We start from the raw sequence: 17,788 nt of genomic DNA on the forward strand, positions 1-17,788 counted from the left end.
TCACCCTGCTTTTTCAGTTCCGTTACTTACTATCTAACTATTTTTGTAGCTCCAACTTGGCCAGTGTTGGGAACCCCCCAAAAAAGTCAATCTCCACCTGAAAACCTAAGATGGGAGTTCTTTTCTAGTGTTCTCTTTAACCACAGTCTTTAGAAATTTTCTGGCTGGCTGCATTTTAAATCTTTCAGTACAAACATGATACAGTCATTTTACAAACACAGGCAAAATAACAAGACAACAAAGTGCACAAATCTAATTTTGTTGTTGACTTTTTGGCTTAGTTTTTTTGTTGTGTTTTGATGAGAAAATCAGGATTGAGTGACTTGCCCAGGGTCACATAGTAAGTGTTAGGTATCTGAGGCCAGATTTGAACTCAGGTCCTCCTGATTCTAGGCTGGTGCTTTATCCACTGCACCACCTAGCTGCCCCTGCTTGGTTTCTTTTTAAGATAAACCCATTTCTATCTAGACCAGTCAAAATTCATGGTTATCTTCAGTTGCTTAATTTTTTTCCCACATCTTCTAAAAGCCCAACTCATAAGTAACACATTTGAGATTACAATACAATTCATCACATGCTAATTACTTTTACCTAATTGCAGAGGATATTGTTTCAGAGAAGACCTATGCAAGTGGTCTTTGCCCCTTGAGCCATCTCAGAGAGAAAAATTCAGATTGTACCAGACAGGCAGGAGTCCAATTTTAGGAACAGGGGATAGAGAAGGTACTTACTTACCCTGTCAGGGCCAGAACTTTCAGGAGAATAAGTCCTGAGCAGTAAGCAGTCCCAGTCCCTCAGGAGAGGATCCAGTCTCTAGTTCCCAGTCCTAATCTGAGTCCCAGGCACAACCTTACACAGAGTTTGATTTAAGAAAGACAAACAGAGTTAGGTTGTCCGAATCCATTGTTTATTTCTCTCAAAGAGTGCGATGTGCTTGCGTGGCTGCTGCAGTTTAGAATTAGGGTCCCTAAGGGAGCCAGTCTGGAACTGGATTCATTTTGAGGTTAAGCTGCACAGTTTATACATGATTTCAGCATGTCACTTCATCATCATTTCACCCCTGGAATGTGAAAATATCTCTATAACAGACCACTCCCAGCATTGGGCTATCTAGACAGAAGAATCTGTCTCCACCCAAGCCTAAGCAGAAAATGATGGGGGTTCCCTAACTCAGATTAAATTATTTGTGGGCTTAGATGGGGACTGACAGGATAAGGAATGTCCATGCAATCTTGTTATTAGTAATGTCCTTCTGAGAAAAACTGAACTTAAAGTCAGGACTTTGGGAGAAGGGGACTAGGAAAAGCTCTGAATCTCCAAGATAATGATTATTAAAAATTATTTAAATATATATGTATAGATAGATAGATAGATAGATAGATAGATAGATAGATACACACACATGTATATTAGCATTTGAGTTTCTAAACTTTTTGTGTTGTCTGCAACTTCCACAAAACATTCCCACTTATGCCAACCTGTGATATAGTGAAGCCAAGATGGGGAAGGTCATGATGTGGAAGGGATAACTAGTTCCAAAACTGCAAAGGTATAATGTGGTTAAGTCCTTAGATTGTGATTTTGGCCTGGGTGGTACAAGGCCACTGATGAGAAGATGCTTAGAAAGTAAGTCAGGCATAACTAGTTCTAGTATAAAATAGTAGACCTTAGGAGGCACTTACCAATGAGTGCTAAAGTTCCAGGGCTAGAATTCAAAAGATAAAAGTATTAAGATCTCAGGTATAAATGGCTTGACAGCTGGTGTAAAGATATACTGGGAATAAAAAACAAAGAGCAGAGTAACACATAATCAGACAAAAGCTAACTGAGGAGAAGTGAACAGAATTTAGAAGAAAAAGACCCTCTCTGTGAACAACTACTTTACTTAGAAAGTAAATTGAGTGAAATACCCATAAAATTAAGGCATTCCAGAAATCTGCAAGGCCCTCAGGAAAGGACATTAGAACAACACTTAGAGAATGTTCAGAAAAGCAATCAAAGTATTAAGTGAAAAATCCGTGAATTAGCACTGTTATGGTAGAAATCAACAACTCTAAAAGGGGGAGCAGAAACAAATTCAAAAACTAATATATCTTCTGAAAAAAAGTTTTATTGAAAAGATGCAGCTATAGAAGAAAAATATACGAACAAAGTCAAAAGAAAACAGTATTGAAAGAACAAATGAACGCCCTATACGATAAGAAGACTCAACCTTAACACAGGATGTGACTCTAGATAACATGAAGAGAACTAATTAGGGAAATTATATTATGCTTGAAAGTATAATAAACAATGTGAAAATAATTTCTAAAACATATGCACCAAATAGCATAGCTTCTAAGTTCCTAAAAGAAAATCTAGGCAAATTGGAGAAAATATATTGATAGTTATAAATGATGGTAGGAGATTTTAATACTTGTCTATTATATCTAGATCTATCCAAAAGAAAGCTTATAAGAAAGGAAACTACTATGTAGCTGAACAAATTGATATTTTGTGACTTTTGATGGGAATATTAAATAATCCACACCTTTCTCAGTATCTTAGCATTTGTACTTATACAAAGCAAGATGTCTTAGAACATAAAGAAATTAAAAACAAATATAAAAAGAAAGACATAATGAAAATTTCTTTTATAGAAAATAAAATAATAATTAATAAAGTAAATATGATAAAAAGATTCAGACCTGAATGGAAGCTAAGTAAAGTTATCCTGTAGGTCAAAGAAATAAATCATAGAAACAAAAAATGATTATGGAAAAGGCAATTTTTAATAAATCAATAAACATTTATTAAGCACCTACTATGTGTCAGGCACTGTACTAAGCTCTGGTGATAGAAAGAAACAAAAGACACTCCCTGCCCTCAAAGAACTTACAATCTAATGAGGGAGACAATATGCAAACAAATAACTCACAAAGCAAGCTCTGTGGTGTTTAATGAGACAAGAAGCCAAAACTTACTGAATGCAACTAAAGCAGTCTTCAGAGAAAAACAGATTTCTCTTAAAACTTTTATTTACAAAATGGGATAAGAATAACAAACAGCATGCAATTAGAATAGCTAGAAAACACAATAAATTTGCAATCTTATAACAAGTACAAAAGAAGAAATCTGGAAATTGGAAAAGGTTGGAATTTTTTTAAACCTATAAAAAAATTTTTTAAATCCCTAAGCACAGCAATTTGAAACGACTAATTAAATTGATAAACAATTAACAAAACTGATATGGAAAATGAAGGAGGAAAATCAATTGTCAAAAAAATGAACAAGGTAAATTTACAACTGGAGAAGAAATTAGAAGAAACATCATATTAAAGATAGATAAAGAATCTATGTATTTATATGCCAGCAAAACTGAGAATCAAAGGAAACTGAGGACTATTTACAAAAATATGAAACAATTAAACCAATAAAACAATATAACAAATAATCAAATCTCAGAAAATAGAAATTGAAGAAGACATAAATGAATTGCCCAGAATACCCCTCCTTGAATAGATGCCTATTACAAGTAAATACTTTCAAACATTTAAAGACCAGTTAGTACTTGCCTACAAAAGTTCTTTTCAGAAATAGGGAAAGAAAGACATCTGTCAACTTCCTTTTTCAAGACAAATAAGTTTCTGCTACCCAGAATATGGAGAAATAAAACAAAGAGAACTGTAGCCCATATTTACTAATGAATATTGATGTGAAAATGTTAAATAAATCTTCCAAAAAAAAACCCTTCAACAATATATCCTAAAAATAATTTGCTGTGCCAAATTGCATAGATGATTTAATAGTAGGAAAATAATTTACATTATAATACACAATTACAATTTACTGAAAGCTCTGGTGATGGGTAACATTTTTTAGCAACAAAGTATTTTTTGATTAAGGTACGTATACACTGGGTGTTTTTAGACATAATACTATTGTACACTTAACAGACTACAGTAAACATACTTTACAGTATAAATAACTTTTATATGTATTATTGGGAAACTAAAAATTCATGCAGCTCACTTTATTGTGATATTTGCCTTATTGTGGTGGCTTGGAACCAAATCTGCAAAATCTCTGAGGTATATTTGTAAATGTCACCAATGAGTAAACAAAGTGATCTCCATTCCAAGATTATGTCATAGTATATTTATAAACATCAGTACATCAAATGCAGAATCAGTAAATAAAATAGTTTTATACAATTAATAATTTTAGCAAAGTAGCAGAATATAAAACAACATCCCCAAATCTTCAGTATTTTTGTAAAATACCAGCAAGAACCATGAAGAAATAAGTTTAATTCCATTTGAGAAAATGAAAAATGCATAAATTATCTTATAGTTAACCTAACAACAAATATACAAGATGCATAAATACAACTGCATATCACTTTTTTAAGTAAAAGAAGACAAATAATTGGAAAGCTATTCACTACTCATGGCTGTGTTGTACTGGTATAATAAAAAATGATATTATCCAAATTAATTTACAAATTTAGTGCTATCAATCAATCAAATGACCAGGGATGATTTTATATAACTAGAAAAACAATAGCAAAATTCATCTGGAGTGACAAAAGTTCTAGAATAACAAAAGAACTAATGGGAAAAAAATGAAGAGGGCTTTACCAATCCTAAAACTATGTTATAAAACAGTAGTTATCAAAACTATTTGGTACAATTAAAAAGCAAATCAGTGCAACAAATTAGGTAAACAAGAAGGAAAAGAATCTTTAAAAATAGCATAATGTTTGATAAACTCAAGAACATAAATTATTTGGTGAAGAACTCCATATTCAAAAGAACTACTAGAAAAGCTGGAAAATAGTTTGGCGGAAGTTAGGATTAGATGAAAATCTTCTACCATATAGAATATTTAAAATAATTACTAGAACTGAATACAAAGGGTCCATTAAAAATTAGAAGAGAATCTTTTGTAGCCACTGCTGGGGGAGAATTCTTAAACCAACCAAGGATAGAGGAGATGATAAAAGACAAAATAGGCAGTTTTTATTACATACAACTAAACAGAATATAAAAACATGTCCAAGAGGTATACAGAGTTGACATAAACATATAGCATCAAGAATCATTCCGTAATAAGTGGCAAAAAGTTATGAACAGTTTCCAAAGCATGAATTACAAAATAGAAATTATCATTTGAAAACATCTAATCCAAATTACTAATGATAATAAAAACAATTCTGAGGTTTCAAATTATACCCTGAAAATTATACAAGACTAAAAAGATGATAGTCACTATTAAGGTCTCCATCTGTCAAAATAAGGAGGTTCAACTCTTGTTGAGATAAAATTGGCTGTGTTTGGGGACCTGAGTTTGAAACTCAATTCTGTTACTTACTACATGGGCTATGCACAGTTTGATAGTCCTTTGGGTATAATTCCAAATTTTCTCCAGAATGGTTGGATCAGTACACAACTCCACCAACAATGCATTAGTGTTCCAATTTTTCCATGTCTTCTCTGACATTTTTCTTTTTTTGTTTTGTTTTGTCATATTAGCCAATCTGATAAGTCTCTCACTTATTTTCAATCTCTCCTTTTTTTGGTGAGGCAATTGGGGTTAAGTGATTTACCCAGGGTCACACAGCTAGTAAGTATTATGTGTCTGAGGCCAGAATTGAACTCAGGTCCTCCTGACTCCAGGGCCAGTGCTTTATCCACTGTACCACCTAGCTGATCCTAAGCTCTCCCTTTCTACTAGTTCATTTCCTACTGCCTACAAACATGCCCAGGTCTCCCCTATCCTGAAAAAACCTTTACTTGATCTTCCACCCTGGCTAACTCTCATCCTATTTTTCTTCTGCCCTTTCTAGTTAAACTCTTTGAAAAGACTGTCTACAATCAGTGCCTCTACTTTCTCTCCTCTCACTCTTTTCTTAACCCCTTATGATCTGTTTTCTGACCTTACTATTCCACCCAAACTGCTCTCCCCAAAGTCTCTAATAGTCTCTTGGTTGCCAAATCCAGTGGCCTTTTCTCCTTGACTTCTCTGCAGCCTTTGACTCTATGGATCAGTCTCTTCTCCTTGATACTCTCTTCTCTCCAGGTTTTTAGGATACCTCTCTCTCTCTCTCTCTCTCTCTCTCTCTCTCTCTCTCTCTCTCTCTCTCTCTCTCTCTCTTTCTCAGTTATCCTCCTACCTATCTGACCACTCCTTCTCTGATTGTTTTGCTAGATCATACTCTCTACCAATAGGTGTCTATCAGGCTTCTCTTCTCTTCTCTGTCTATAATACTTCACTTGGTGATTTTGTCAGCTCATATGGATTTAATTACTATCTTTATGCTGATAATTCAAAAATCTACCTTTCCTGATCTAATCTCTTTGCTGACCTCCAATCTCGTATCTTCAACTTCCTTTTAGACCTCTTGAACTAGATGTGCAGTATACATGGTAAACTCAACATCTCCAAAACAGGATTCATTATCTTTCTCCCAACCCCACTTCTACTTTCCCTATTACTATACAATGCAACACCATCCTTCCAGTCCTTCAAGTTTACAATCCAGAAGTGAGTCATCTTCGATACCTCACCATGTCTCACTCCGCTCCCCATATAAAGCTGTTACCAACTCCTGCCAATTTCACCTTTGCAACATTTCTCAAATATCCCCCCCCTCTTCTTTCCTCTGACACCGCTACCACTCTAGTGTAGCCCTCATTACCTCACAGCTTGATTACTGCAATAGCCTGCTGATGGGTCTCAAGTCTCTCCCCACTCCAATCCACTCTCCATTCAGCAACTAAAATTTTCCTAAAACACAAGTCTGATCATGCTGGCTCCCTCAATAAACTCCAGTGCTTTCCTACTGCCAATAGGAACAAGTACAAAAGTGCTCTGTTTTGTATTCAAAGCCTTTCAAAAGCTAGTGCCCCCCTACTTTCCCAGTCTTCTTACACTTTACTCCTCCAGCACATCTTTGATCCAGTGACAATGGCCACCTGGCCATTCCATAAAGAAGACACTCCATCTCTTGGCTCCTGGCGTTCTCTCTGGCTGTCCCCCATGCTTGCAATGCTCACCCTCCTCTGCTCTGACTACTGACATCCTTGGCTTCCTTTAAGTCCCAAATCTCACCTCCTTGTAGAAGCCCTCCCCAGCCCCTCTTAATTCCAGTGCCTTCCCTTTGTTAATTATTTCCTATTTATTCTGAATATAACTTCTTTTGTATATATAGGTTTGCATATTGTCTCCTCTATTAGATTATAAGTTCCTTGAGGGCAGAGACTGTATTTTGCCTCTGTTGTATTGCCAGTGTTGAGCACATTGCCTGGAACATAAAGGCAACTTGAGTTGAATTGAACTTTTTATTTGGGTAAGTCTGCTAACCCTTCTCCTTTTGCTTTCAATTTTTCCCAGCATTCAAGTCTTTACCAATGAGTCCTGTCTTCTCATTATGTGGCCAAAGTATTTAAGCTCCAGCTTCAGTTTTTGTCTTTCCAATGAATAGTCTGAATTAATTTCTTTAAATATTGACTGATTTGATCTTGCTGTCCAAGGAACTCTCAAAAGTCTTCTCCAGCACCACAGTTCAAAAACATTGATTCTGTGGCACTCAGCTTTCCTGATTGTTCAGCTCTCACAGCCATACTTTGCTACTGAAAAAACCATAACTTTGACTATCTGGACATTTGTCAGCAAGGTGATTATCTTGGCTTTTTAGTATGCTGTCTGGATTTGCCATCATTTTCTTTCCAAAGAGCATGTGTCTTTCAATTTCACAGCTGCAATCACCATCTGCAGTGATCTTTGAATATAAAATCTGACACTGCTTTCATTTCTTCGTTTATTTTCCAGGAAGTCATGGGACCAGTTACCAAGATGTTAGTGGATTTTTTTATGTTAAACTTCAAACTAACTTTTATACTCTCCTCTTTCACCCTCTTTGAGAGGCTTCTTAATTCTTCACTTTTTGCCATCAGAATGGTATCTTCTGCATACCTAAAGTTGTTGTTGTTTCCCCTGGCAACATTAATTCTGGCTGTTGATTCATCTGGCCTGACATTTCACATGATGTACTCCACATAGAAGTTAAATAAATGAGGTGACAACATACAGCCTTGTCACACTCCTTTTCCCATCTTAAACCAATCAATTGTTCCATGTTCAGTTCTAAATGTTGCATACATTTATTCAACTATGAAAAGTATCTAGGCAATAGTGAATAGAGTGCTGGACTTGAAGTCAAGACGACTTGAGTTCAGATTCTACCTCAGATACTTACTACTAGCTGTGTGACCCTGAACAAGTTCTTTAATTTCTCTCAGCCTCACTTTCAGCATTTGTAAAATAAGGATAATAATATTTCACATGGTTGTTGTGAGGACTCAGTGATATTTGTAAAAAGCTTTGTAAAACTTAAAACACTATTTAAGTGTTAACTAGCTACTGGTATTATTTCTCCATTTTGCAGTAGTCATCACAACATTAAACATAAAAGAATAGTAGTAAGATGGCACCTTGACACAATACTATTTCTGTATGAGCTCCATTGAATTATATGTGTAGTTCACATCATGTGAAAGCCCCTTCCCTTTTAATGGGTCTGTTTCTCTTTCTATAGAATGAGAAGGTTGGACCAGGATTCTTGAAGGTCAGCTTCAACCTTAAAATCCCAAGATTCTTAGAACCACAAAGTGATTTTACAATCAAACATCTAACAGCTGATTTTAAAATCATTTAGATAAGGCATCTAGCTAAGGTAAGCCTTTTACCACAACCTCTGGAGCTGCTGATGAAACAACAATATTCCTCTTAAATTGTAGGTGTCTTCTGTAGCTTGTATATGAAGCTTGTTCTGTGTTTGATTTGCTTTAAGGATATAGAAAGAAAATATTGATTGCTTAATCAAGATAATCTTTTTATGTAATGCCAATTAACTGGAATCAAAGACCCACTATTATGCTCAAAGGTATAGTATTAATCATGAGTACCCACAAAAGAGAGGTCTTGTGACCCAAATGAGCCATACCTCTTTTTTTATGAAATGTAGTATAGCCTGTGTGACGGTTGTTTCTGTGTAGGAGAAAAGCAAACAAGACTATCATAATGTGTTTGGGGGAAAGGTAAACTAACTGTTCAAATTTTCTTCCTTTCAAAACAAATTGAAATGGATGAAATTTAAACAACTTGCTAAAGTGTACTCAACGTACTAGGACTCTGAGTCCAGCTCTGTTTCCTTCGTGATGAATATTATTCAGGTTTATGCTTTTCACAGGATGTTGGGTTAAGGATAACATTTCCTTTTCATTAAAACAGTCCAGGAAATGTACTGTATTTGTCTGAAAATAGGCAATGCCATATTCTAGATTGCATTATTAAAATGATATTTCTTTGAAAGGAAACAAAAAAGATATGTGTTTGTGTGTGCACTAAACGTAATTACATAAAATTACTATAAATATATTTATTGTAAAAAGTGTTTTTATATTTCAGTTCAAAGGAATTGGTTTTATTCAGTTTTGTCACCACTGCTCTCTTTTCATTTGCCACAAAGATATTGGGGGTGAGGAGAGGTGATAAAAATGTAAAACTAAGAGCACAGTTACACTCAGGTTTTATACAACCATAGATTTAGCTGGAAGTATAGTCTATATTCAGAGGCAGCTAGATGGCTCAGTGGATAAGAAGTCCTGGACCTGGAGTCAGAATGGCCTGAGTTAACATGTACTAGTTGTGTGACTCTGGGTAAGTCATTTAACCTGGAGAAGTAAATGACAACCACTCCAGTATCTTTGCCAAGAAAACCCCATGGACAGTATTGGCGTGCTATGGCCCACAGGGTCATGAAGAACTGGATGGTACTGAACAATAGTTTATATTCAGTAATTGAAATGTAAAATGTTTATTCAGTTTAATCCAGTAAATATTATTAAGCATTTGCAGAGAGAGGTGTGGCATGGGATAGTAGATAAGATAAAGATCAGGAAGACCTGAGTTCTAGTACTAATTCTGATACCTACTAGCTGTGTAACCCTGAGCAAATCATGTATTCTCCCAGGGGCCCAAGCAACTTCTTGAGATTATGAATTACAGTGGAGTTGTTGATCTGTAAAAAAAAAAAAAATCCCTCCCCTGGGAATTCTCCACATTAATGAAATCGTATCCTCCACCCCAATATAGAGCACTGTCTTAGGTGCTAGGGGGAGACACAAAGTTTAGTAGAAGGAGATGACACTGACATAAATAATTATAAAATAGACAAAGTTGTAAAATAGATAATTATAAAACCAAACACAAGAACTGAGTGCTTCAAGTGCCCACTGCCCCCAAGCAGCACCAAGAGAGAAAAGATAGTTACCAGCTTTGGGGTTGGGGGAGAGGAGGAGGAATCACGAAATTTAGCAATCATCCCAGCCATTCAGTCTTCTCTACCATATTGCCTCTACTGTTAGAGGAAGCTGCTAGATGGTATAGTGAGTACAGCCCTTGGACTTGGAGTCAGGGAGACCTGATTTCAAATTTGGACTCCAATACTTACAAGCTATGTGACCCTGGATAACTCACTTAATTTCTGTATGTCTCAGTTTCCTCATCTGTAAAATGAGGACAATCAAAGCACCTACCTTCAAGGGTTGTCATGAGGATCAAATGAGACAAAAATTATAAAGTGCTTAGCACAGTTCCTGGACCACAATAAGCACTGTATCAATGTTAGCTCAGCAGCTGGGCAGTACAGAGAGTAGAGTGCTGGGCCTAGAGTCAAGAAAACTCATCTTCCTGAGTTCAAATCTGGCTTCCAACACTTACTAGCTGTGTGACCCTAGGCAAGTCACTTAACCCAGTCTGCCTCAGTTTCCTCATCTGTAAAATGAGCTGGAGAAGAAACTGACAAACCAATCCAGTATGTTTGTTAAGAAAACCCTTCTTTTATACTATCTTATTTTTATACTGTCTATGCCCTCAGTAAATAATCTCATCAGCTCCCATGGGATTAATTGTAATCTCTGAATGTGATTTCCAGATCTATATTTCTATATCTAGTCTCTATGCTGACCTTCAGTTTCATTTTAGCAACTACCTTTTAAAAAATATTTTGAAGTGCATGTTCCATAGGCATCATAAACTCAACATGTCCAAAATAAAATTTATTATCATTCCTCCCCAAATCATCTTCAGTTTTCTCTAATAAAGTCAAGGACAGCACTATCCTCCCAGTCTTTGACATCCATAGTCTTGTTGTCAGCTTTGACTTCTGATTCTCATTAACCTCACATGTCTAATATGTTTGTTGATTAAGTTCAAAATAAAAAGAAAATTAAAATTAAAAAAAGAAATGTAAAGATCAACATATTGTTAAGAAAAATATTAAGCAGTTATTATGTGCTAGGCACTGTACTAAGAGCTGGAAATACATTTACAAGCAAAAAAACAAGTCCCTGCTCTCAAGGAGCTTACATTCTAATGGGGAAAACCATTAAGTAAAAGGAAGATGAAAAGGTTGGGGAAGAAGAGAGTAGGGAAAAGGTGCCATGTTAGGGAAAGAAGTTAAGGATGCACACTGTCTCTGTCAAGAGTACTTAATGTACTCCACGGAGTTGGCATACAAGACAAATATGTCCCTCAGTTAAGCACATTCCATGTACATCCCAATGTATCCAGTGTAATTCATCTACCACTTCATGATCCTAGGACAATTTTTTGAAAAATATAGGCGAGACATTATGGGTGTGTTTGTTACTTTGTTTTAAAAAAAATGTAGCTTTAAATTTCTGTCAAAATAGCAGAGAGCTTTAAAAGATTGTTATTTATAGCGGACGGCCTCCAAAAACTACAAAATAATCCCTACAAAATCTTTTTAAATGCACAAAATGGAAATTCATGATCATTCAGCTTAGGCTAAGCTTTAATTTCCCTTTGTACTTTTTATGAAGGAAAGTTTGCTAAACATTCATAAATCAGATTTACTGGTCCAGGGGCAGAGGAAGAGAGGACAATGGTGTTCAGGAGGACTAGCACCTCTGGTGTGAGGGCTTGCTCAGCTCTTTTCAAGGCTGCTCATCCACCTTTGGTGTTCATCTGTTTCACCCAACACCCAGTATGGCAATTCACAAGCAAGTCAAGTTGTTACTAATGATCTCATTGGTCTTCCAAAAACAACAGTTAAGAGGGCACAGTATTTTCACAAACTCTGTTGGCAGATTCTATGCAAAATGCGCCACTTATTGTGAACAAGTCCTAGTTACTTATCAATGACTAGCATTTAATTAGTATTTAAATTTTAGAAATCTTTATAGGATAAAATTACAAGGGACTTTAGAGTTTCTCAGTTCTAACTCATTTCAGTCATTTGTTTATTTAAATTACCATTCAAACTTCTCATTTTGGAGTACAGAAACAAGGTTAAAGTGGCTGTTTCAAAGCCACACAGGTAACTAGTACAAGAGTTGCAATTCAAAGCCAGGTCTTCTGACTTTGGATCTCATATTATTCTAGCACATACATTGTCAAATTTCATCCTTGCAACAGTTTTGTGGGACAGTTAGTGAAGTAATTGTTATTCTAATTTTACATTTAAGGAAACTGAGTTTCAAAGATATTAAAGAAGCTGCCTGAGGTCAATAATGGTACAGCCAAGATCTGGATCCCCCAAGTCTCTGATTTCATAGTCTTGATGGTCTTCCCACTACCTCACATTTTAACTATTCAAGCAGTAATACCTCTTCTTAGAAGCAAATGGTTGGCATTCTCTTCTAAATTCTGTATTTGAAAGGAAAACTGTTTCTCTTTAAATGGTTTTCAATCTATGTGCCATATGGGAAAATGTTCTAGTAAAGATAAAGAGAATTTTTTTCCAGTTAATAGCATTTTATTTTTTCCAATTACATGTAAAACTAATTTTCAACATTCACTTTTCTAAGATTTCAAATTCCAAATTTTTTCACCTTCCCTCCCTCCTCTCCCTACTCCACAAGACAGCAAGCAATCCATGCACAATCATATTAAATATATTCCTGCGTTAGTCATATTGTGGAAGAATCAGAACAAAAGGGGAAAACCTTGAGTACGAAGAAAAAGGGAGAAAAAAAGAGAGAAAGAGTCTGCTTTCAGACTCCACAGTTCTTTCTCTGGATGTGGATAGCATTTTCCATCACGAGTCTTTTAGAATTGTCTTAGATCATTGTGTTACTGAGAAGAGCTAAGTCTATCAAAGTTGATCATTGCACAATGTTGTTACTGTGTACAATGTTCTTTTGGTACTGCTTACTTCACTTAGCATCAGTTCATGTAAGTCTTTCCAGGTTGAGAAAAAGGAATTTTTAAAAAGCAAATACATCCTTGATTAGGATTGCAGAGACCATGGCTTCGGTTTTTAGCTCTGCCAGGCGTGTATTGAGTGACCTTGAACAATTCCTATGCCTTGCCTGGGCCTCAATTCCACATTTGTAAAAAGTATAGCATGAATTTAATGATATCTAAAATTCCTTCCACCTCCAAGGTTTCTTGATTCTGAGAGAATGCGACACTTTTTCTCATTCAGTTCTTCACTCTTCAGTGAGAGATAATTGTTCAAGTAGGGAAGGGCTAATATAAAACCTACAAAATGCCAGTCACTGTGCTAAGTGCTTTTTATAAATATTATCTCATTTGATCCTTAAACAATCCTATGAGGTAGGTGCTTTATTATCTCCATTTTACAGATGAGGAAACTGAGGCAAACAATAAGTGACCTGCCCAGGGTCACACAGCTAGTATTTCAGGCTGGATTTTTGAACTTAAGACTTCTTACTCCAGGCTGAATGCTCTAACCCTGGTGCAATCAGCTGCCTCAAAAAATACTGTAGGGTTTGGCAAGTAATCTTTTGACCATGCTGCTTAGAAATTGTCATTTTTGATGCTTTGAAAGATATTGGGTTAGTATCCATGGATGTAAATTTTTAAACATAGTGGATAAAATCTCATCAGAGAGTTATGAATATGCATGTTATTTAGGCTAGTACTGTTTTTATTTATATTCCTCCATACTGACTAGTAAAGTGCTTTGTAGGGAAACCTCAAATATTTGTTGGATCTATTTTAATTATTTGCATGATCATGATGGGGGGAATCCAATATTTTCTCTTGATACACTTGCTGCACTGTGCTAACATGTATATGGAACATAAGGCTAGCTTTACACATAGGTGGAGTCAGCAGCTGCCAATACAGTATAGTGAAGCTAAAGGATGCTTATGCTCCCCTTCTTAAATGTATCTGCCTGCTACTCACCTTTGCTACCATTCATGACATGTCTTATACCAGTCAGGAACTCCACTTTTAGAGATACTAATTCCTTTCTTGGTATGGAAAGTTTTTAGGTCTCCTAGACTTTGTCAAAATGCAGATACTTTAAGGCCCTTCACTGATAATTAGCTAGGAGAAAAACAGGGAGGAAAGCAGGTGAAAGTTTCTAGGGGTTTAGGTTTGAGGAAGGGAATAAGCATTTATATAGCACCTACTATGTGCCAGTCATTATGCTGGAAAACAAGACACACAGGACCTGGGTTTAGCTTCTGGATCTGCTAGCTGTGTGACCTTGGGGAAGTCACACTTTACCTTTCTGGGTCTTGTTTTGCCATCTTAAATGAAGAAGTGGAGAAGACGCTCTCCAAGGTCCTGCCCAATTCTAGATTCTGTAGTCCTATGACAGGACCTGCTTCTCACTTTTGTCCTATGATTCCACAGCAAGCTGGGTATTTTATGGTGTTGCCCAGAGATAAACCTGCTTAAAGGTTGGGAAAAAATTAAAAAGATACTGTGAAAGGGAGGGAGCAAGTGGTAGTTCAGTTACCCAGAAGCTAAGGCAGACAAAAATATTGTATCCCAAGAAAACACATCCCTTACAACTGTAACCACATCTACTCCTCCCATGGTCCTACCAAATCCAAGTTAACGTACATGTCAATGACATACACACTCTCTTGGGTAGTTGGGAGAAGTGGTCTCTGCACTGTAATGAACTGTCATTTTCCAGCACAATGTTTTTCCCCCTCTGAGTTAAATGAAGGTAGGTGTTCACATTTTGTTTCCATATAATTGGAAATGAAGTGGTACAGGCATGAAAACCGTCTGCTGTTAACAAGTTCAGAACACATTATGGCAGATGATACCCTGAATCTGGAGTAAGAAGACCTGCCTGTGAATATCAATTCTCTTATTTCCTTATGAAATTAGCCAAGTGAGTTTATTTTGTGCATTCTTTCCCTTATTGAGCAGATTAAGTTAAATAATCTCTACATTGTCTTCTGGTTTTAAATGCTATGTGCCTTTTGGAAATCTGCAAAGGCCTTTCTAAAAAACAGACAAATGGCCTAACATAAATGTAATAGACTCCACATTTTCCTGTATCTTGCCTTTATATTTGGTTTGGGTCAGTCTGTTAGGCTCCAGTTTCTATTGTGTAGCCCCTGATCAATGGGGATCACAAAATATGTGTTGGGATGGGGTGATAAAGAGTAAGAAGGCTACAAAGAGGATGGGTGGGGAGGGAGGAAGGGAGAGAATTTGGAACCCAAAGTTTTAAAAACAAATGTTAAAAATTGTTTATACATGCAACTGGGAAATAAGATATATAGGCAATGGGGTATGAAAATCTATCCTGCCCTACAGGAAAATAGAAGGGGGAAATGTAGAACAGAGGGCAAATTACAGGAAGGGGTATTCAGAATGCACACCATCTTGGGGTGGGGGAGAGGTGAGATGGGAGAAAATTTGGAAGACAAAATCTTGTGGAAGTGAATGTTGAAAACTAAAAGCAAATATTTAAATAAATTTAAAGAAAAGAAGGCTACAAAGGTAGAAAACTGCCTGACTGAAGAGCTTTAAAAGCCCAACAGAAGATTTTGTGTTCGATCCTGAAGGCTTAATTGGGGGCCAATGGAGTTTATTGACTAGATAGGGTAGCATGGCTGGATCTGCACTTTAATAAGATTGCTTTGTTAGCTGAGTAGAGAATTGGATTGGAGTTAGGAGAGACTTGAACCAAGGAGACCAACCAGAAAGCAAAGAGCTAGATATGAAGTGATGGAGGTCTGCACAAAGATGGCAACCTTGTAAGTCGAGAGAAGGAGGCATATAAAAGAGATGTTTGTGAAGGTAACAATGACAAGACTTGGCAACAGATTGGATATGTGGGTTGAGTTTGAGTCATGAGTCAAGCCTGAACATGAGGTCTTGGTGACTAGCATGATGGTGTAGCCTTGAGAGTAATAGGGAAGTTCAGAAGAAAGGATTATTTGGGGGAGGAGATAATGAATGTTTTGAACACGTTGGGTTTGAGATACCTATGGAACATTTACTTCAAGGTGTTCAATAGGTATTGTTGATATGAGACTGGAGGTCAGGAGAGAGATGAGCTCTGGCTAAATGGAACTGAGAATCATCTTCATAGAGATGATAACTGAGTCCATGAACTGACAAAATCACCAAGTGAGATAGTATAGATGGAAAAGTTAATAAGTTTCCCATCATATTCTTAAAACTCTAACAAAAAAGACTCTAGCTTTACTTTAGTGTAAAATACAGCTAATGTATTTCACTTAGGAAGATAGAGAATGCTTAATATTTATATTTAATGGGAAGACAACTTTTCTATCATGCCAGCTCTACATTCCTTATTTCTTCTCCCTGGGAACACAGAATGGAATAGCACCATTCCTCTGAATCCAACGGGCCTTATTTAATATTAATGAAGATAGAGTAATATTGAAAATGGAAAATATTCATGTCCACAATGAAGCAGAAATAAGAACCTAACTAATGGATTTGTTAGTTGCTCTTTATTACACATTAATCATGAGTATCATCAAATAAAGAATGAGCATAGTAGAAGACAAAAGGCTAGCCTTGGAATCATATTTCCTGTGTGAACATGGGTGAGTTATTTAACCTCTCAGCCTCGTCAACAAGCCTTTTAAGACTATGAGTCACAAATTAGTTGCCCACATGGATTAAATCACAGGTCCAAACCCTCTGGCTTCATTCCCCCACTCCCCCATAAAAAGGTCTGATTAAGTCTTTCACTGCATTTTGAAGCCAAATCAAAGTTATTTTTATATTATACATTGTTCTTGGATTGTCCATACCATTAGAAAGAATAATCAAGAATTGACACATTTAGTCTGCCAACTCCCTATGTTTTACATTAATTTTGTATTCATTCTGCTACTAAACATACTTTAGTGCAGAAATATATATGTCCTAGGGGCAGCTAGGTGACTCAGTTGGATACAGCTGTGGCCTTGAAGTCAGGAGAACCTGAGTTCAAATCCGGTTTCAGACACTTGACACTTACTAGCTGTGTGGCTCTGGGCAAGTCACTTAACCCTGATTACCTCACCAAAAAAAAAAATAAAAAGGAAAAAAAGAAAATGAGAAATATATGTGTCCTTAATAATAATAGCAATAAAAATAATAGCATATTTACATCACATTTTAAGATTTACAGAATACTTTCCTCATAACCTTGTGAAGTAGGTAGTGCAAATATTGTCATTACTGTTTTATAGATGAAAGCACTGAATTCTGGAAGATTGTGAGCTTCTTGAGAAGAGGGAGTGTCTTGCTTTTCTTTGTATCCCAAGCACTTAGCACAGTACCTGGCACATAGTAGGTGCTTAATAGATGCTTATTGACTGACTGAATGATACCACTTAGCGTGTGTTATAATGTCATTCCTTTGAATGAGGTAGATATTAATGAATGAATGGAAGTGTATATGTGCAACAGACTTAGTAAATCATATTATGTGGGTATATATTTTCATAAGTCACTCTTTCCATTCCTATAAACTAAG

At 36.2% G+C, this 17,788-nt stretch overlaps 1 protein-coding gene across 5 annotated transcripts in view; it reads left to right on the forward strand.

Annotated features, from left to right (window-relative positions):
* The window catches only part of LOC110214856 (amine oxidase [flavin-containing] B), a 137,019-nt gene that overhangs the window by 16,490 nt on the left and 102,741 nt on the right, over window positions 1-17,788 (forward strand). For 2 of the 5 annotated variants that reach the window (XM_078146575.1, XM_078146576.1), the window contains exon 2: window positions 8,579-8,716. The exons of the other annotated variants lie outside the window; for them this stretch is intronic. The gene's annotated coding sequence lies outside the window, so the exon portion shown is untranslated. The remainder of the gene's footprint in view (window positions 1-8,578; window positions 8,717-17,788) is intronic. 5 annotated transcript variants of the gene reach the window in all.

This window comes from Phascolarctos cinereus, unplaced genomic scaffold (genome assembly GCF_003287225.1).
Source record: "Phascolarctos cinereus isolate Bilbo 61053 unplaced genomic scaffold, phaCin_HiC Scaffold_726;HRSCAF=1367, whole genome shotgun sequence".
Taxonomy (NCBI): Eukaryota; Metazoa; Chordata; class Mammalia; order Diprotodontia; family Phascolarctidae; genus Phascolarctos; species Phascolarctos cinereus.